This window comes from Coenobita brevimanus, chromosome 38 (genome assembly GCF_032717465.1).
Source record: "Coenobita brevimanus isolate Jiangsu-jjx chromosome 38, ASM3271746v2, whole genome shotgun sequence".
In the NCBI taxonomy this organism is placed as follows: Eukaryota; Metazoa; Arthropoda; class Malacostraca; order Decapoda; family Coenobitidae; genus Coenobita; species Coenobita brevimanus.
The window spans coordinates 15,400,338-15,422,026 of NC_136991.1; positions in this window are offsets into that span (position 1 = coordinate 15,400,338).

The following is a 21,689-nucleotide window of genomic DNA, read 5'->3' on the forward strand; positions in this document are numbered from 1 at the left end:
GGACAGAAAAGGGATGAGAGTTTGCTGCTAGATGGGTGCAATGCACCCGTCTTAGAGATGGATGAATGCAAGCAGAGAGTTCAGAGGACCAGTGACCATTGAAGTAGCGATAGAAAAGAAATAAAGATGCAACAGTTCGGTGAAGAGACAGGTTGAAGGGAACCAGTAAGAGGAGGAGAGTTAATGAGACAAAAAGCCTTTGACTCCCCCCTGTTGAGAAGAGCTGCATGTGGGGAGCCTCCCCACACATGAGAGTTGTACTCCACACAGGGGCAGATAAAACCCGTGTATAGAGTCAACAGTTGTGCAGGGGTAAAGAAGGAATGGAGTCGGCTTTACACACCTAATCTCTTAAAAGCAGACATTACAAGAGATGTAATACGATCTCTCTAAGATAAGTCCCAAGTGAATGAAACCCCACGCATTTTCGAGAATGATGCAAGATTAAAGTGAATATTATAAAACATTAGTGGGTACACCTGTGGAAGATTTTGTCGGGTTGATAAGTGTAAGAACTGAGTCTTTGATGCATAAAAAACAACAAGACTATTGTTACCCCAGTCAGAGATATGAACCAAGTCAGACATTAGGTGTGCCATAGCCTCTTCCCTTGTTTGTTGAAGTAACTCCTGAGATGGACGTTGCAGGAACCGAATTGAAAGTGAAGGGTGGAGTCATCAGCGTATGAGTGGATAGGGTTAGATGTACAGCTTAGAAGGTCATTGATGAATAAAAGGAAGCGAGTTGGTGATAGGACAGAGCCCTGAGGAACACCACTGTTGACTGATCTAGGAGAAGAGCGATGGCCGTTTACAACAGCGGCTATAGGACGACCAGAAAGGAAGCTATTGATGAAGGCACAGATAGAAGGATAGAAACCTTAAGAGGGCAGTTTGGAAATTGAAGATATATGCCAAACTCGATCGAAAGCCTTTGAGATGTCAATTGCAATGGCAAATGTTTCGCCAAAGTCCCGAAAGGAGGGTGACCAGGAATCTGAAAAGTAGGTGGGAAGATCGCCATTGGAGCTTCCCTGACGGAGCCCATTCTGACGATCAGAAAGAAGGTTGTAATAGCAAAGATGCTTTAAAATTTTCCTATTAAGAACTGACTCGAAAACTTTCGAGATACAGGATGTTAAAGCAATTGGACGATAGTTAGAGGGCTGGGAATGGTCACCTTTCTTTGGGACTGGCTGAATGAGAGCAAACTTTCACCAAGAAGGAAAAGTACAAGTTGAAGGACAAAGGCGAAACAGTTTACCTAGGCAGGGTGTAAGCACAGAAGCACAGTTCTTGAGGACAACAGAAGGGACTCCATCAGGCCCATATGCCTTGTTAGTACTACGGCCTGTGATGGCAGATAATACATCAGCTGAAGAAATTTTAATGTCAGCCATGAGGAAGTCAGAGGGGGGGAAGTGATGGAGGAACAGCACCGGAATCTAGACAGGTGAAATTGGAGGAGAAAGTCCGAGCAAAGAGATCTGCTTTTTCTCAGTAGAAGAAATAGGTACAGAACCATCAGAGTTGAAAAGAGGGGGGAAGGATGATGAGGTTAAGTTGTTAGAAAGGTTTTTGGCAAGGTGCCTGAAGGAGTGGGAAGAATTCGAGTTGGAGTGTTAAGAGCATTTCTTTCAGATGAAATCATTATTAGAAGAGCAAAGAACAGACTTAGCACGATTCTGGGCAGAATCGTAAAAAAGATGAGTGTCAGGGGTGGGTTGGCTCCGGTACCTTTTATAGGTCCTCTCCTTGTTGCGGACAGCATTAGAACAAGCGTAATTAAACCAAGGCTTTCTTGCATTAGGCAAAGGATATGAGAAAGGAATGTATGCTTCCTTGCCCGAGCGAATAACCTCCGTAATGCACAAGGCACACTCAGATGGCTCCCGGTCATGGAAGCAATAATCATTGCAAGGAAGATCAAAGAAGTGCTGCCTGAGGGCCTCTCATTCTGCAGCTCTAAAGTGCCACAGATGACGTTTCTTTGGAGGGTCCACAGGCCGTACAGGAGCGATAGGATAGGTTAAAGTAATATAGGTTAAGTAGATATAATAGTCCACAGGAAATAATAGTGTAAAGAAAAAATTAAATGCATGTATATATATATATATATATATATATATATATATATATATATATATATATATATATATATATATATATATATATATATATATATATATAAGCATTCCTGAGCTGAATGCTAATAGCCCGCAAGAATATGCTATTAGCCAAGTCCAAGTCCTTGGCCATATTTTTATACGCTGAAGGGTTCATGTTGATAGACCAAGCCATTCATAAGATATAATGTTGTTAAAGGTGGGCGATTACCTTTGGCAGCCATTTCGGTGACCTTGACCTTGACCCCGAGTGCCCATTTTCAATATCGGCCAAGATTTTTACCATATCTTGATACCCTGAAGGTTTCATATTGATAGCTCAAGCCGTTCATGAGATACAATGGTGCTAAAGGTGGGCGATAAAAACTAGTTGACCTTTGGCAGCCATTTGGTGACCTTGACCTTGACTACAAGTGCCCATTTTCGAACGCGGCCAAGATTCTGGCCATATCTTGATATTCTGAAGGTTTCATGTTGATAGCTCAAGTCGTTCGCGATATATATTGGGAACACACACACACACACACACACACACACACACACACACACACACACACACACACACACACACACACACACACACACACACACACACAGACTCACAGAGGCAGGCAAAAACATTATTGCTCTGCCTTCTAAAAGCGGGCGATAATGATAGCATTGTTGATAATAGATATTTAGCAGTGTTTAGCGTCCTTTGGCGTCGTATTTTGTTAGTACTTGAGTCCATCATTTTTCTTTGGGGACAGCATAATATGTTTAATTTTGCCTGGACCTGCTTTCTGTGCTCAACCGTTTGTTCTTGAATATAATATACCGGTATGTTCTGACTGGTGAACGTAACATATATTTTCAGTTTCCCAGCTTTTCACAATTTGCAAGACAGTCATTGTGATCATGAAATGTGAGGGTGAAATAGTGAAATACAACAAAATAAATAATATAAACTAAAACAGCAACAACCTGAACCAGTCCAAAACCCCAGAGTGGTTTGCGGGTCTAAAATTGTCATAAAATGCGAAAAACTGTGAATAACACGTGCTCCGCTTTAATACAGGCAAATACAAAAAAAAAAAAAAAAAATGCTTATAAAATCACAATAATTTTATGCATCACATATTTACATTTATCTAGTAACTGCTTGACTCAAATGTATTAATGATTTTCTAGTCCAGTCTTCAAGGGCATATATAAGACTTGGGTAAATAAATAATATTTACTGGAAATAAAATCTGAGTACTCATTACTTATAAATTCTGATGAGCCTTGCTTGTAGTAAAAGTAAAAAAATCAGTTCAGAGATTAAATTCTGTAATTTTTCAGTAATTTTCTCTTATAAAATTCATGTATTGTGTTGACTCTGGTTATTGTTCTTATCAAAGAAATATGGATTGTTTTCTTGTACTCTAACCCACTTTGTCTTCGCCACCGTTACTTCTCATCTCACAGCGCCTGCCCTTCCTCATAACTCCTCCACACGCCTGTTCCTCTTGTCTTAGTTTTTACCTGGCTTCATCCCCCAAGCTCCCCTTTCATCTCGTATTCCACATCCCTTAATATTTCCTTAGCAGTCGTATTCTTTCCATCCTTCGTTTCGGTACCCCTCACCTCTCCGAGCAGTCCGAGTTCCCAACATTAAGTTTGCATCAAGTACTTTTGCTTCCCACATCCATCCTCACTCGTATGTCTCATATCCAGTTAGTCGTCCTAAGTGTTCCTTGTCTGTTGTACTCCTCTACCCCACTGGTTCTCCCTCTTCTCCTCCATTGTCCAGATCAGCCTCTTAACCTCTTTGAACCTTTTCCCAGTCCATTTCCTCTTTTGATCTTTCAAAAGACCTCATTCTTGACCTCAATTTCCACCGCAATCTCCGTCCAGTGACCTCTCCTCATCCCTCCTACACTGCCTTGTATCCATCCCTCACATTCACCCTCCACCACTACCCACCAAATGTTTGTTAATTAGGTACTAAGTAATTTTATAACATACGTGATTAATGGATTAATCATTCAGTTTCCCTTCATTTTTTGTCTAAGAACGAGGAGCTAAAGGCAAGAGGCTTATGTCATATTTTCTAGTTGGCAAACAAACCTGCCAAAAGTCAGATTTCGTTTTATTAAAAATGACCATTGTATGAAAGAAAAAAATTCGGAAAAATGAAAATAAATTGTTGGTAGTGAGAGTAAATTGTAAACGTAGTTGAGTTCTGCAATTGTAAACAGCAGAAGAGAATTGTAGTTTGAGAAATTGTTCAAAGCTCAGTCAGATTCTAAAAAGGATCCATTCAGTCAAGATTGCGGTCAATGGCCGATGTAAAAGCTGTAGAACAGTGATACAACACTATTACAAGTTAAACATATAATGAACTGATGTGATACTGAGGAAGATGATAAGACAATACGCATGCCATCCTGTTGAGAAGAAGGTCTGTGTGGAAATCCCCATCATGCTTAACACCTCTGTTCCATAGAAGAATGAATAATATCCTGTACATAGTTAAAAATTGCCAAGAAATTGAGACAAGGTTAGTATACACGTGACCTAATGTTAAGATTAAGAAATAATGTGATTTTGTGATATTCATATTCAGGTAATGCAAACTGTCAATCACACACTTAAACAATTGCTTCACCAGTCAGCAGTTCAGTATCTCAGCAAATCAGCTGCTGATTCACTCCTTTATTAAGCCATGAATCTCGTTAGTTCTCTGGTCACCTAGCAAGCCAATCAGGTTTGTCAGTCATTAAGAGATAGACCCTCCGACAAAGCTGTAGCGTAATGAAAGCTCACCTTAATAATGGATAAACGAAGAAGAAGAAGAAGAAGAAGAGAAGTGACGAGGAAGGAAAGAAAATGAATAATGCAATGCGGTTGGATGGAGAAAAGGGTGAAAAGGAAGGAAATGGGGTGGGTAATGGTACGAGAGCTTTCAGGGTTATTCACATCATCAAAAAATGTCCAGCTTTTCAAAACGCAAGTGGAATCTTGTGGGGAATGGGAATCAGTGACCAACAAATAATGGGGTATAAAGACTGAGTGGAGAGAGCAGTTAGGCTCATTGTTGGTTTTGGATTCCTGTTGGCGAGGAAGGTAAGGAGCAATGGAGAGGATAATGAGGAATTAGCCTAACGAGGAAGGTGAGGTGATCGTTGGCAGTTGTGGTAAAAAGTAGAAGATAATAATGGGAGGCGGTGGTGATCATGGTGATAGATGGTGAAACAGTGATAATAATGTCGAGGTGATACACGGTGAAGAAGTGATGACCAATGATTAATTAAGCATTTGCAGTGGTTATAATGGTGATGAATATGGTTAGATAATGATAGTGGGGATAGCAGTGAAGAAAGTGATAAAGCAGAGATAAAAAATCAATGTATGTGGAATCATGAGTTGTGATTAATATGGCACAGATGATAGTGGTTAAAATCAGCAACTGGTAAAAGAAGAGAAGAGACCAACGAAGAGAGAAGCTGGGATTTCGTATAGAATAAAAGTAAAGTATTTCGGAGTGAGGAAAGAGAGGGTGGGTAGTAGGTGAGAAAACAAGGTAGGAATGCAAAACATGAGTTAACAGATAAAGATATTAAAGGAAATCAAATGAAGAGATAAATAAAGAAGAAAAAAGCTGGACGGTGAAAGTGTGGGGAAAACGTTGGAAGATCAAATGGTGGAGGATGTAAGGCAGCAGAACAGAAACAATAGTGTAATGAAGAAAGCAGAGAAGGAAATGAATGTATAGTACTTGGAAGATGCATTGCAAGGGAGTGCACATTCAGGGAGATTAACGACATAAACTAAAAGATAAAAGTGTACAAGTACAATGGAGGGAGGGAGTAAAGGTGAAAATGATGGAAGGAAGAACGACGATGTCAGTTAGAGAGAGGAGGAAGAATGGAAAAAAAGGATGGAAGACACAAAACTAAAGTGAAACGACAGAGATAATCACGGAGAGAGAGAGAGAGAGAGAGAGAGGGAAGGGGGGGGGGGAGAATCTGGCTCTGAAGTAAGGAAAAAGAGAAATACATGTCATAAATAAGAAAAGGCAAAGGGGTTGATGGTACGCAGAAAGCAGGTGAAGCAAGATGAAGTGTCAGATAGGACGAGACAAAAACAATGGGAACAACACACAAACAAGAGGGAGCCCTCCGCGCCTACCTCCTGGGACAAAGGTCAAATATTTTTTGCCACTGCTTCCTGACCCATACCTTTGATAAGTTACTCTCAGAATTGATTAAGGTGATCTTTAATAAGGTTTAGCTCTTCTACCAACTTTAATTCAAAATAGTTCAAAACTTTTGAAACAATTTTGCCCAGAGACCAGGATAACTGACCTTTCTCTCTGAACTTGGCTTTTTGATAATCGTTCCAAAAATCGAATCTCATTAATCATGCTTTAACCCCAACTCCTCGTCAATGATTAGCGTTCGTTGGATAAAAGATGTGTATGTTGACCCTGCCATGTAACCTCGGCCATTAATGTATTGTTCTACAAAAAATAATAATAATAATAATAATAGGTCAAGCTTTTGGGTGATGCTTAACTCATTATTGAAGTGTGACCCAGATCAAATCAGAATTTCTTTAGTTATTATTTTCCGACACAGACACATGGGTCAAATTTGACCTTGCCCTCTGACCAAACATTGGCTGATTGATCTCATAATTTAATCATATGTTTTTAGCCTGACTCTTAGCTGGTCCACGAAGAGTGGTTTAAACCAGATAAAAACTGTTTGGGTTGGACATGCCCTTTGACCTTGATGTTTGACTGACATTCTAAAAACTGACAAATGTACTCCTTTGCGGACCCTTAACCCTTCCTCCGTGTCTGGATTAAATCGGTTCAAAACTGTTTTTGGTAAGATACTCACATGGGTGTAACCTTAACCTTCCCATACACAATAGACCTCTGGCTGTCCTCAGAATGAGATTACATTAGTCTTATCCTCCAAATTTTGGAGAAATTCTTTTAAAAAATACTTGAGAAAACATTGCTTTATCAAACACAGACCAAGATTTGTGCTTTTTGTATTTAATTAATTGTTCTTAAATATAATATGCTTAATTAACCCTTTAACCGCGGGTATTGTTTTGGTCTGACTGTCCTCTCCCGCGGGGGTTTCAGCCAAATGTAAACAAACCTTTAAACCTTAATAACTCTGCACAGAAAAAAGCTAGAGAAAAAAATTAGGTACCATTAGAAAGTACTAACCTTCAGCTTTCCATTGATGTAGGTTTCATGACTTTGTTGACTTTCACAGGACGGGGAGAGCCGTTAGAAGTGAGGGGTGTGAAATAACTATTTTACGCCCCACACACCAGTACCAAATGCCAACCACTCTCTCATAATAGTAATATAAACATATATGAACACTGTACATACGATAAACACCCACTCTGTGTTCACTGAGGTAGGTAAAAGGCACTTCCCTGCGGCTGCGCCCGCTCTTCACTGCAGCTCGCCTCTCTTCACTGCGGCGGCACCCGCTCACTGACGTTTCAGGCGATCTTTTCATTATTTCTAACTTCTAATATTATTTTACATATAATCTGGGCAATATACATTATATTTACACTGCACTTATTACTATATTGCGTCCCTGTCGCATCACAGAATTACACAAGTGCCGCAGAATTACAAAAGTGCCACAGATTCTCTTATTACAATATCACTTATTATACTGGCCAATATTTACATTTTTTTCTAGGCAAAATATCCCTTATTACCACATTATCCATTATACAATTATTGGTAAAGCACGTCACTGTCGCATCACTATATATCACTGTCACTTTCAGTATTTACTCAGAGAGTGGTACTCGGCAAAGCACGGAGCTACACATAGAGCGACTTGGCATTCCAGGCACTGGTGTGTGCTCATTTTTCTCGTCCGAGGCCTCCGTGTGGTGTTATGACATACTCTGCAGCGGCCCTGTGACAACCTGCCGCCTGCTGTAAGAGACAATTTCACAAGCTGGTGCCGGCTCATGTAATTGCGGCACTCAAGACGGTCAGGTTGTGTGTCAGAGTGTCGCCTCGGGATCAATGCCGCCACCTGACCAAATCGTGCAAGCAGCTGCTGCACGACAGTCTTGGAAAACTGTCTCAGTGATGGTTGCCTTAAGCCCCCGACTTGTGTCTTGTAGAGAATGAAGGCGTTGAGCATGCACATATCGAGCATGTGCAGGCAAGCCTTCCTGTACCATCGGGTGTTTCTCCTGAGACAGTCGATTTCGCCAATCATCATATCAGACTTATCAACAAGTCTCATGTTGACATTGTAATCAATGACGGCATCAGGCTTCATGATTGGCTCTCCCGTCCTGTAGCTGACCTTCCCAGTTCTCTGCAATTCCCCCTTGTGGATGGTGCTGATCATATTCACGACCTTCTTGTCATGCCACCTGATCGCCAGAAGCTTGTCTGACTTCTTCAGGTGAACATCTCCCTTGGATGATGATGATGCTTCGGGGAAACTTGGCCACTCTTTCCTATAGCTCAGTACAGTGCCAACAGTGCCAATGCCGTGTTCAGCCAGGTATTTGGAGAGTTTCGGTGCTGTGTAGTAATTGTCTGTGTACAGCACATGATTACCACCAAAATACCTCTCCATCAGCACTTTTACAATGGAGCCAGAGAAGCCAAAGGGGTCTTTCCTGTTCACGTCCACTGTACTAGCCGAGTAGATGACAAAATCCAGGATATACCCCGTCTCACAGTCACACAGCACAAAGAACTTTATCCCAAAGCGGTGGCGTTTGCTGGGGATGTACTGCATGAATTTGAGACGTCCTCTGAACAATACCAGGGATTCGTCTATGACGACTTTCTGCATAGGCCGGAAAAATCGCATAAATCGATCCCTAATCCTGTTGAGAAAATCCCTCACTTTCCACAAAGGGTCAGTTTGGGACGGGTTTGCATTGTCAGCGAAGTACAGGTATCCTAGCAGCTGTCGGAACCGATCCCATGACATATACTTCCCGAATATTGGGATAGTAGTAATGTCATCCACGAGCCAGTACTCCTCCAACTCATGTCTCTCTATATGGGGCATCAGAAACATTAGTGCAAAAAAAACATACAGCTCTCTGATTCCGACAGGCAACCACGACACTTGCTTTGGTGAGCCAATAGGTCCCAGCCCTTCTGCTGCACACTGAGCTGCATACCTATTGGTCTCATCACTGACATGCTGCACGATTTCATCATCCATGAAGGCCAGGAAGTAGTCAACAAAGTCATCTCCTGCGTTGCATGGAAAGGCAGGCTGTATTCCAGCATTTGTCATATCAAACGGTGGATTGTGTGGCTGAAAATCTGCACCATCAGACCAAACAAATGCATCCACCTTCCCTGTGCGTGGTTCAGTGGAAGTGGCAGGTTGCATTGCACTCGTTTCCCCATGAGAAGGAGCTGAGGTGGAGGCAATGGGTGAGGCAGGAGGTGAGGCAGGAGGCGAGTGGGAGGGGGGTGAGGCAGGAGGCAACGGGGAGAGGGGTGAGTGCAGGGGCGGTGAGTGGGGGGGTGGCGAGGGTGAGGGAGCTGAGCGGGGGGTAGGCGGGGGGGTTTCTGACCTGGTGCGTGGTGAAACTTGACCCTTTCTACCCCGCTTATCACCTCGCTTATCTCCTCGCTTATCGCCCAGCTTTGCCCTCCAACTGCCACGCATCCCCTTTGTTCTAGGCCGGCCTGCCCTGCCTGCACGGCCTGCACAGCCTGCCTTCCCTCGCTTTGCAGGCTCTGGTAATTCGTACTCCTCAGATGATGCAGACTGAGGAGAGGGCACGGCAGATGATGATGATGATGTGAGGGCAATAGGGCTAGGGGAACGGGAAATTGATGGGAAATGCTTACTAGGGCCTGGTGTGGGAGACGTAAGTCTGCGCTTCACTCCCTTCCCACGTGCAATACCAGATTTGCCCATAGGAGCCTTCCCTTTCCCAGAGTAAGTTGGGGGTGGTGGGGGGGAAACAACATGATCACTTTCATCACTGTCACTATCAATGGAAAATGGTTCACCACCAATCACTGCCAAATCGTCACTGCTTGCTGTGAGTGTGTCACTTTCACTGCCACAATCAAGAGTAGTACTTACTGTTTTGCCCAGCTCAGTTCTAATTTCAGGAGTGCTCAACCCCTTCTGCCTCGCCGTCGGCAGTTCCTTCACCGGTGTAGAGGTAGAAGGAACACTAGCACTAATCACTTTCGAGGAGGCAGCGAGCGACGATGAGTCAGGACGGAGCGCCATTCTCACGCACAGAGCTGGACAGATACTGACTGATGCGGGTCAGGGCAGGGGTGGAGGGGGCCCCCTCGGGGTTGGAGGAGGGAGGTGTGGGATGGCTGGTGTGAAAGAACTCGACAGCTACTCTTGCGCGAGACACTTTGCACGCAGGAAAAACGCGCGGTGTTCAAAATATTCACGATCATTCCAGAATGACACCCGCGGTTTGGTCCAGTTTTGTCAATGTCATTCTGGAATGACACCCGTGGTTAACGTTTTATTCTGAATAGTTTCACCATGTTTCGTTAAAATCGAATTTAAATTGTTTGTTTTAATTATTTAACACGCCGATAGAATGACGAAAGTACACACACACACACACACACACACACACACACACACACACACACACACACACACACACACACCGATTCAAACATAATATCCGCTCTTTCTTCATGATAATGGGTGTAATTACTAAAAGAAGTTAAGACAAAGGTAGTGGGCATAAAAGGAGATGCGGAAAGGAATCCTTTCATAAGAGCTGAAGAAAACAGAGGGAAATACAGAGGCTGAGACTTACTGTACATGAGAGAAATGGGCAGGATATTGAGTGTGAAGGAGAATGAGATCCAGTTAGAGATGGGCAGGGTGAGTGTTAGGTACAGAGTCAGGAATGGTGAAAGAAGGGGGACTGTGGGAGCGAGAGAAATGGAAGATGGGTTTTAGGCAAGGGGGAGAGGTCGGGAGCTAGGTAGAGTAATGTATGTGCGCTGGAGCCCTCCGCCCCTTCCCCACCATAAATCCATTTTACACCACCTCTACACACACACACACACACACACACACACATCCCAGGATGGCGTGACGTTGGTAATAATAAGAATGAATCACGATATATAGAAGGCTGATGGGTCTGTTCTCACCACCCTTCCTTGTGCTCTCTCTCTCTCTCTCTCTCTCTCTCTCTCTCTCTCTCTCTCTCTCTCATTAACCCCTTTTCCTTAACTGATAAATGTTGCTGCTCTGGTGACACTGCAAAATGTAGGAGAAAAAAAAAAAATCTTCAAGACGGCTGAGATGGATGAATGGACGTGGATTTGAGGTTGTCTGTCTCAAGGGGAAAGGGAGGAGGAGGTTAGAAATGGAAGGAAGGGAGAAGGTAAGGGACAAGGAAGAATGAAGACAGGGAGTAGAGAAGAAACAAGGGAAGGTGCCGGAGAAGGAGGTATGGGTGAGTGAGGTTTGTACGTTGGGGCAATATCATAAAATACAATGCTAGAGGTGAGAGAGGGAGTAAGGTGGAAAACTGTTAGTTGAGGGTCTGAGTGTGAAAGGAGAGCCGTGAGGAAGTGATGAAAAAATGGACGTAAAGAATGTGTAAATTACGATTAACATAACAAACTAGGAAAAGAAACCATAAAGTCTACTCAGGTACAAACGCAGAGAAAAGTAAGCATTCGTGTGACTACAGAAACCTTCTTCGAACGTGCACTGCCTTGGTATGGAGAAAAGGCTTGTGTATCTCACTAAGGAGTGTAGCTAAAGTAGTCAGGAGCGTTCTCACTAGGCAGGCTCATTTACACATTACACGAAAAGTGGTCCTCTCGCAGTAATTGCCTGAGCCAGCATTGCGTCTCGCCGGCTTAAACCTTTTTTCAAACCACTATGATTAGTTCTACCAAGCCATGATCCCTTGTACGCAGCAACAACGGAGTAGCTGACCATGGTGGGGAGAAAGACCCGTTCAAAATCAAGGGGTGCTAAGAATCTCTGGGGGAGGAAAGCTAACCGCCTTTGAAACTGAATCTTCGTATTTATAACGTCCTGACTCTTGTTAGTGAAGCTTACTTAGCTATTCTCGACAAATTTATCTGCGTAAACTGGGATATCATAGATCTTATCAACGTTAGAAGACAATGTGACTCATTGATTTGTATAATAGTCCCATACCGTGCAATATATTAAAAAAAGAAAAGAAGGAACAGTGTGTACAATTTCAGGGCAACAATTTTTCCAGTAGCAACATTGGAGTATAAATAAAATGGGGGGTCGGATGCTAATCGTGCGCCAGAATATGTTGTTGTATAAGATACAAGTTACCCACAAACCAAATTTGAAGAGAATACGCAAAACTCTGCGGAATCCAGTCACTGAATTATGCGAAAAGCTATTCCAACTTAATTAATATTATGGCGGCTGGCATTCGGCCTTCTTTGATCAAATCCCCAGCAAACGTAGTAAGCTTCTGTAAATCAGTATAATGGCTCTTTGCTGGAGGTTTAGGCAAGATGCGTCTGCCACTTTTCCAGAAATGTTTGTAAAACACACACACACACACACACACACACACACACACACACACACACACACACACACACACACACACACAAACACACACACACAAACACACACACACACAAACACACACACACACACAAACACACACACACACAAACACACACACACACAAACACACAAACACACACACAAACACACAAACACACACACACAAACACACAAACACACACACACACACACACACACACACACACACAAACACACACACACACACAAACACACACACACACACAAACACACACACACACACAAACACACACACACAAACACACACACACACACAAACACACACACACAAACACACACACACACACAAACACACACACACACAAACACACACACACACACACACACACACACACACACACACACACACACACACACACACACACACACACACACACACACACACACACACACAAACACAAAAGTAATAGTATTGCAGGTACGAAAGTGGTACACAAACAGGATGAAATAAAAAGGAGGAAGGTAGTAAAACCATGTCATGACAAGTATATAAACAAGATAAAGTTGATGTACTCAAATGTGATTGGAATGGTATCTAAATTACTGGAGATGAATGATTATGTTAGAGAAAATGAACCACAAATAATATGTCTAACTGAAACAAAATTAACACCAAGGATATCCAATGACATACTAAACTTAGAGGAATACTATATGGAGAAGAGACAAATTTAAAAAAAAGGAGGAGGAATTATAATATTAACTAAGAAAAATCTAAAAGTCAATGAAATAAAACTAGATATACCATCACAAGTAGAACTGATTGCAGTAGAGATCAACACATCTGAAGGGAAAGTAATTGTAGCCAATTTGTACATGCCACCCAGATCAAACACATGGGAAAGAGATGAATATGAGGACCTGGCAGAGAGTACAATTCAGAGTTTAAGAGCATTACTACATAAAATAGAAGAGAAACCGGAAAGAATTATACTAACTGGGGATTTTAATACAAATATAAATTGGAATACTCTAGATATAATTAGCCAAGAAAGCTGTTGGGACCAAAAGCTCCTGGATCTCGTGCAAGAGTTTTTCCTAACGTAACATGTGAGGGAAACCACCAGAAAAAGAGGACTTGATGTACCTTCAGTGCTAGATCTAATATTTACTAGGCAAGAAAATGATACTGACAGTTTAATATATCACCCTCCACTCGGCAAAAGCGATCATGCAGTACTAAATTATAACTTCAGGATAGCAAATGACATAGTTAACAGCAATGACAGTTACAAAAAGAGCCTAAACTATAAAAAGGGAAATTATCAAGACCTAAAGAAGTATTTCTTAGAAGTTGATTGGGAAAATGAGCTTAGAGGACAAGATTTAAATGCTGTATATAAAAAAGTCTGTGAATTTTATGAAATAGGAGTCTAGAAGTACATCCCACAGCACAAAGAAGCAGATAAAAAAATACAGAAATGGTTCAATACAGAATGTAAGAAATCAAAAGAAAGAAGGGATTTGTTGTGGAATAGATATAGAAGACACAATAGTGAAAGGGCGTATAATAATTACAAACAGGCAAGAAACGATTATACAAGAATAAGGAGGGAAGCCCAAAAACAGTTTGAGGAGGATATAATAAATAAAAGTAGTGATCAACCAAAGCTGTTTTACAGCTACATCAGAAGCAAAACCAAAGTAAGAGATATAATACAATCCATTACGGACGAGGGAATCACTTATACACAAGAGAAAGATATTTGTGAAGCACTAAATAAGAATTTCCAATTAGTTTTTACAGAAGAAAAAAATTTTGAGAGGGACTATGTGGAACATGCATGTCCACACATACTACCAGATATACAAATAGCAGAAAAAGTAATACAGGAGGAGTTAGGTAGATTAGACAGAGGAAAAGCAAGTGGTCCTGATGAAATCTCATGTTGGGTACTATGAGAATGTGCAAAGGAGTTAAGTAAACCATTATTTTTATTTTTTAAGAAATCCTTGAGTCAAGGTAAACTACCTGATATTTGGAACAAAGCAAATATCGTTCCCTTATTCAAGAAGGGAAATAGACAAAATCCACCCAACTACCGACCAGTATCACTGACCAGTGTTGTAAGCAAGGTAGTAGAAAAGCTTATAAGAATTGACTGATTGATTGATTGAAAATAATTAAAATCTGGCGGCGCAACTGCCAAGGTCATATGCCGCCGGATGACAAAGTAAAAGACACAGCAAAATAAAAGGTGGCTATTCAAAATAAAGTCAATATCTGTTAGAAGGAATAAAACACTATAAATAATAAAAGAATAGTTTATAAAATAACAATTATTTATAAAAGTGGAAGGAGGCCCGCCTCCCGAAGAAAACTAAAAACATCAGTAAAATCATTAAAGTCCTCACCAAGCATCGAGGACAAACAGTAGGCACCATCTGCCACCCCATGCCTATGAAGGAACCTCTGACGCAGGTCCCCCAGACTTGGACACTCGACCAGCAAGTGACGAACAGTAAGGGGAACAAGGCAGTCATCACAGTATGGTTGAGTCTCACCACACATGAGGAACCCATGTGTAAGCCGAGAATGCCCAATGCGAAGCCTAGCAAGAGCCACCTCCAGTCGCCGAGACATAGAGGGAAGAACCCTTGGCACAACCACTCTCTGAAAAATTTCTTTTAGTTTATTATGAGAAACACCATCCCAGTGTCTCTGCCAACACGAACGAATTGCGAACCGCAAGTAAGGTGTTACATCAGAAACAGGAAGTGGGTAGTCGGTTGGGGGCTGTTGAGAAGATGCAGCTTTAGCTAAAAAATCTGCCCTCTCATTGCCCACCACACCAACATGTGCAGGAACCCAACAGAAGTCTACACGGCGGCCACGACGGCCAAAAAGAAAAAGCCATTCTAAAATTGATAAAACCAATGGATGGGATGCATTAAAAGACTCCAGTGCAGACAAAGCACTATGCGAGTCACTAAAAATAACAAAAACGGATTGGGGGAGAGTAAAAATGATTTTAAGAGCATATAAAATTGCAGTCAGTTCTGCCGTATACACTGAAGTAATGCCAGGAAGGCTACCACCCCTACTAAATGAAGGGAAGACAACACCAAATCCTACTCCAGTATCAGTCTTAGACCCGTCAGTGTAGACGGGGACAGAACCCTCATGAATGGAGGCATGTTCTAAAAAGAGAGAGAGGGACACCTGAGAGGGAAGTGAGCCCTTTTTTCCATCAACGGACCTACAGAATGTCACGCGAGGGAGTAGCCAAGAACCCACCCTTGGGATCCGATGTGGACAAATTGCCAGTCTTGGGACAGAGAGGGCTAGCATAACAGACTGGACCCTGTAACCAAATGGCTTTGGGAAATTAGGACGGGTCTCAAAAACAGAAGATCGGGAATCCTGGGAGAAAATGGCACATGAAATTGAGTCTGGAATGCGGTGAAGACGATACCAACACCTCATCATTAGCAACTGACATCGCAAGTCCAAGGGGAGTACACCAGCATCTACCAACAAACTTGGAATTGGGGATGATCTGAATGCCCCGGTTGCCAGACGTACACCAGCATGATGCACAGAATTTAACAACCGGAGGCGGGCATCTGTTGCAGAAGAGTAGACCTCACACCCATATTCAAGTTTAGGAAGAATAAGAGACCTATACAAGAGGAGGAGGGTCTGACGGTCAGCACCCCAAGAGGTATGAGCTAAAACCCTCAAAAGACTCAAAGCTTTAAGACAAGCCACCTTAACAGAACGAATATGGGGAACCCAGGTTAATCTTCTATCAAACAGAAGACCCAGAAACCGTGTCTCTTCCACACAGGATATTCTCCTACCATAGAGATAAAAGTCAGGGTCTGGGTGAAACCCTCGAAGACGACAAAAATGTATAGCCACTGTCTTTGCTGAAGAAAAATGGAAACCGCGTGTTTCTGCCCAGTCAGAAATTCTATTGAGAGCCAGCTGCAACTTCCTCTCTATCAGAGACATTCTAGACGCTGTGAAGGAAATCGAGAGGTCATCGACATACAGTGATCCTCGTACACCATCAGGAAGTACACTGATGACACTGTTAATGGCTACAGCAAACAGAGTAACACTAAGGATACTCCCCTGTGGTACTCCATCTTCTAGTGGTCGGGAATTAGAAAGCACTCCCCCCACTCGTACCCTTAAAATTCGGTTAGATAAAAACTGTTGAATAAAAATAGGCAAGCGTCCACGAAGACCAAACTCATGAAGAGTGAGTAAAATACCATGACGCCAGGCAGTGTCATATGCCTTCTCCAGGTCAAAGAAGACCGTCACCTGATGTTGGTTAGAGGAGAAAGCCTCACAGACAGAAGATTCCAAGGACAGCAGTGCATCAGAGGTAGATCGCATTGTTCGAAAACCAAACTGGGCAGGGGATAAGAAGTCCCCTTTCTCCAAAAACCATACAAGCCTAACATTGACCATCTTTTCCAGAACTTTACATATAGATGATGTTAGTGAAATAGGCCGATAATTCGTTGCCTGTAGGTGGTCCTTATCTGGTTTGGGGATGGGGATAACCACAGCAACACCCCAACTAGCCGGAAACTCCCCGGAACACCAAATCTTATTAAACAGAGAAAGCAAAAACATAAGGGACTCATCAGATAGGTGACTTAAAAAGGCATAAGGAATATCATCATAACCAGGAGAAGAGTCATGGCACTGCGACAGAGCTGCCTGGAGTTCAGAAATTGAAAATGGAACATTGTAAGGCTCTCCCCCAGCAGGGGTAAAACTGAGATCACGAGACTCTAGGCGCCGACGGTGGCAAGCTGAAGGCGTATCCGCATCCTTCTGTGACACACTGGCAAAATGATCAGCAAGCATCTCTGCAACAGCAAAAGGATCAGCCACAGTTCCACCTGCTGCAGATAAAACGGGAGGCGAGGGGGCAGTAAATTTCCCTGAAATTTTCCTTACCCGGTCCCACACCTGGGTGATGGAAGTCCTCGAATTGATGGAGGAAACATAACCCTTCCAGGATGATCGCCTGGCCTCCTTTAAAACCCGCCTCATATGAGCTCGTGCCCTCTGATACGCCACCAAAAACTGAGGATCCCCACGGTGATGACGAAGTCGAGAGAAGGCGACTCGTTTAGCTCTCACTGCGAAACTGCACTCAGAGTTCCACCAAGGAACCGGACGTTTAGGAAACTGACCTTTAGTTCTTGGAATAGTTAAAAGGGCTGCTGAGTGCAACAAGTCAGTGAAATATGACACTGCCTCAGTAAGACAGCCAAACTCATTGACAGAAAGGGAAGTGGAACTTAATTCCCTGAAACGTGGCCAGTCAGCCTTACCCAGAAGCCATCGAGGAAGACGTGGCTGAGGTCCACCTGCACTAGCAGTTAAAAGTAAGGGAAAATGGTCACTGCCATATAGGTCTGGCAACACATTCCAGGTAAAATCTAAAACTGCATCAGCTGAGCATAAAGATAAATCAATGGCAGTAAAAGTTCCAGTCTGGCTATGGAAATAAGTCATTTTATCAGCATTGAAAATGCCCAACCCCTCATCTTCCACTAAAGAGGCCAGCTTGACACCCCGATGGTTGGCCTCACTGTTTCCCCACAGTGGATGGTGTCCATTCATATCTCCAGTAACAAAAAGGGAGAAGGAAGGCCACGAATAAGGCGTTCCAGATCCGCCCTTTCAACAACAGCACTGGGAGGTAGATAAAGACTGCAAACTGTACACTGCCGATGTAAAAACATCCGGACAGCGACAGCCTGCAGGGGAGTAGAGATGTCCATATGACTGTATGGAATATCCTCGCGAAGGAAGATAGCAGCACCTCCATGACGACCTTGACCCGGCACAGGATCTGAATAAAAGGCATGGTAGCCAGAAGGACCAGAAGGAACAGCATCACCTACCATGGTCTCCTGGATGCACATGCACAGAGGAGTAAATTGAGAAACAAGGTGACAAAGTTCCTCATAGTTAGCATGTAAACCCCGACAGTTTCACTGGATGATAGAACCCATAATGGAGGAATGATGACTAAGTGCGGGACTGTACACCTGACAAGTGAGAGGGTTTGGATTGATGCTTATGAAGACCCTTCGCAGGGGCCTGCCCAGCACCAGAAACCTGCACCCTCTGTCGAACATCTGTGGGCAAACGAGAGGACGAGGAAGGATGTTTTACCACACTCCTTCTTGGAGTGGGCATACCAGTTTGTTTGGAAGGTGGCTTGGGGGGTGCCTTTGGAGGTGTGGGTCGGGCAGTGCCCCCACCAGAAGTTCCAGACGTGGGAGTAGAGTCCACAGGACTTGAATAATTTGAGGATGGCATCTCATGCTTTAGATCTGAAGCGCCCACAATTTGTCCAACAACTTCCCCAAGTGGGGACTGAACCATATGTGGACCATCAGCTTCAGCTGTCACCTGGCTAAATTCCCCAGCCTGCGGGGCAGAGGGAACAGGAGAGGGGTCGACACAAGGGTCGACAACAGAGACCTTAGGTGGTCGGTCCTCTGTCTCAGAGGACTCTGACGAACAACGTTGGCGTTTGCTAGGTATAGATGAAGCCTCGGTCACACTGGGTAAGGCAGGAGAAGGAGTTCGGTCGGTGTGGACATCTGCCACCACAACAGAATTGTGCAAGGAGTCAGCCACGGAAATGTGGGGAGAAACTGCAAGTTTAGAAGGTGGGCGAGGTTCAGTCTCACAAACAGTACTACCCTTGGGGACATCAATCTGTAAATCACTAGTCGAAGCAGAGGGCACTGGAATGGGTTGAGGCTTCCTCTGAGATACAGGGCGCCGCACCGACACTCCAGAAAGGACAGCAGCATAAGTGACTCTCGGCTGGAAAAAGCGAGTCTGGGCTCTCTTCTTAGCTTCAGGAAATGAAACCCTCTCAGTTGTTCTAATAGACAAAATCTCCTTTTCCAGGCAGTAGCGAGGGCAGTTTTTAGAATTCACAGCATGAGGACCCCCACAATGATAGCATTTAAGGGGCCCTGGACAGTCATTGGTATGGCTTGGTCCGCCACAGGAAACACATACACCAGGAAGGCCAGCCTGTGCTCTGCGGCAAAAGCGGTTAACATGGCCATAACCCTGACAGTGGAAACATCGCTTTGGGGTTGGCACATACAGCTTCACTGGAAGGGACAGCCAAGCGAGTTTCACTGACGCAGGCAAAGTTAACCTATCAAAGGTCAGGAACAAGGTAGGAGTAGGGGTCAGGACCCCATCTATTTTCTTTTGAAGACGCTCAACTTTAACCACCCCAGATGATTGCAGTTCCTCTAACAGCCGTGCCTCCGAATATTGGAGTAGGTCATGTGAAAAAATGACTCCCTTACACCTGTTAAATGTAGCATGTGGGATACAGCAGACATCAGAACCAGACACGGACGTCAGAGCCATTAGGCGGGAGCTCTCTTCTGGGGAAGATACCTCAACCAGGATGCTTCCATCCCCCTGCGTTGAGATTTTTGGTTCCTTCCCACATGCAGACACTATGGCTCGGTGGAGATGAAAAATATCAATGTCCAAGACTGACTGCCCAGCAGAAGATTTCAATACAATATACTTTACAAAGGTCTCAGGCTCAGACTCTTTGAGGCCTAGCCACAGAGCCCCACCAACCCGATGTGACTGCCTCCCTGATCCAGCAGAACGCTGGGGCAGAGGAGGATAACCGCCAGGGGCCTGGAAAGGTTCCAAAGTGGCAATTAGTGAGGTGGAATCGGATGAGTGATTGGGGACGGATGCTGCGTCTTCAACATGAGTATTTTTATTAGCTAGAGAAGCCATTCATGTAACAACATAAACTTCATTCCCCCACCCCTCCACCCACCATGGAGCCCAACAAGGGGAGGTCAAAAGCCAGGGATAACACCACTGGTGACCCCAGAGGTAGTGGGAGAGTATACGCAGGTAACCACTGGGGGACCTGGGCAAGGGTGACTCCAGGACGATAGGAGCCACCAGGTCCCCCAGTGCCCACTTGACCCTAGCCAACGCATGACCAGCCGATTGACCTGGTCGGGCCCAACCAGGCCGCCCGTCTAGCCAGAATAAGGGACCAAAGAGGTGTATTACTAGCTGCAGGGCGCACCATGCAGCATCGCTCAACCTCCAGGACTCCCGTCTCCCAGCATTACGGAACGCCACGCACGGCAAACACGTGGGGAGGCAACAGTCCTGCCCTAGATGGCAAGTGGGCAGGGACTAACATCACCAGCAGGCCTCCTCCACCAGTGATGTAGGGGGTGCTTGGTCCACGACATTGACAAATGCCGAACCCTACTAAGGTAGGCATGCCTCCAAAGTAGGTGGCACTGCCAGCCACGCTTCAAGCCCCGCCACCACGTCAAGGTGACCCCCCTCAGCGGGGAGCTTATAAGAAAAGCTTGGGTAAATCATCTAGAAGAACTTAGTATGATAACAGAAAGACATTTTGGTTTCAGAAAAGGAAAATCATGTGTTACAAATCTGTTGAGCTACTATGACAGAGTAACAAACACAATACAGGAAAGGGAAGGTTGGGTGGATAGTATCTATTTAGATTTCAAGAAAGCTTTTGACACAGTACCACACCAAAGACTTTTATGGAAACTGTACCATCAAGGAGGAATTCGAGGCAAACTGTTTTGGTGGATGCAAGGCTTTCTCATAAAAAGAGAAATGAGAACAGTACTAAGAGGAAACTACTCATCATGGAAAGAAGTGACTAGTGGAGTACCACAGGGTTCGGTGCTGGCACCAATCATGTTTTTAGTGTATATAAATGATATCAACAGTAACACTGGAAATGAGAACTATCTGAATATGTTTGCAGATGATGCAAAAATACAAAGGAGAATTACTAACACAGACTCTTGTAAAGAGCTACAAGAAGAATTAAATAAACTTCATAAATGGAGTAGTACATGGCAAATGGAATTCAATGTGGACAAGTTTCATGTAATCAAGTTTGGTAAAAGTG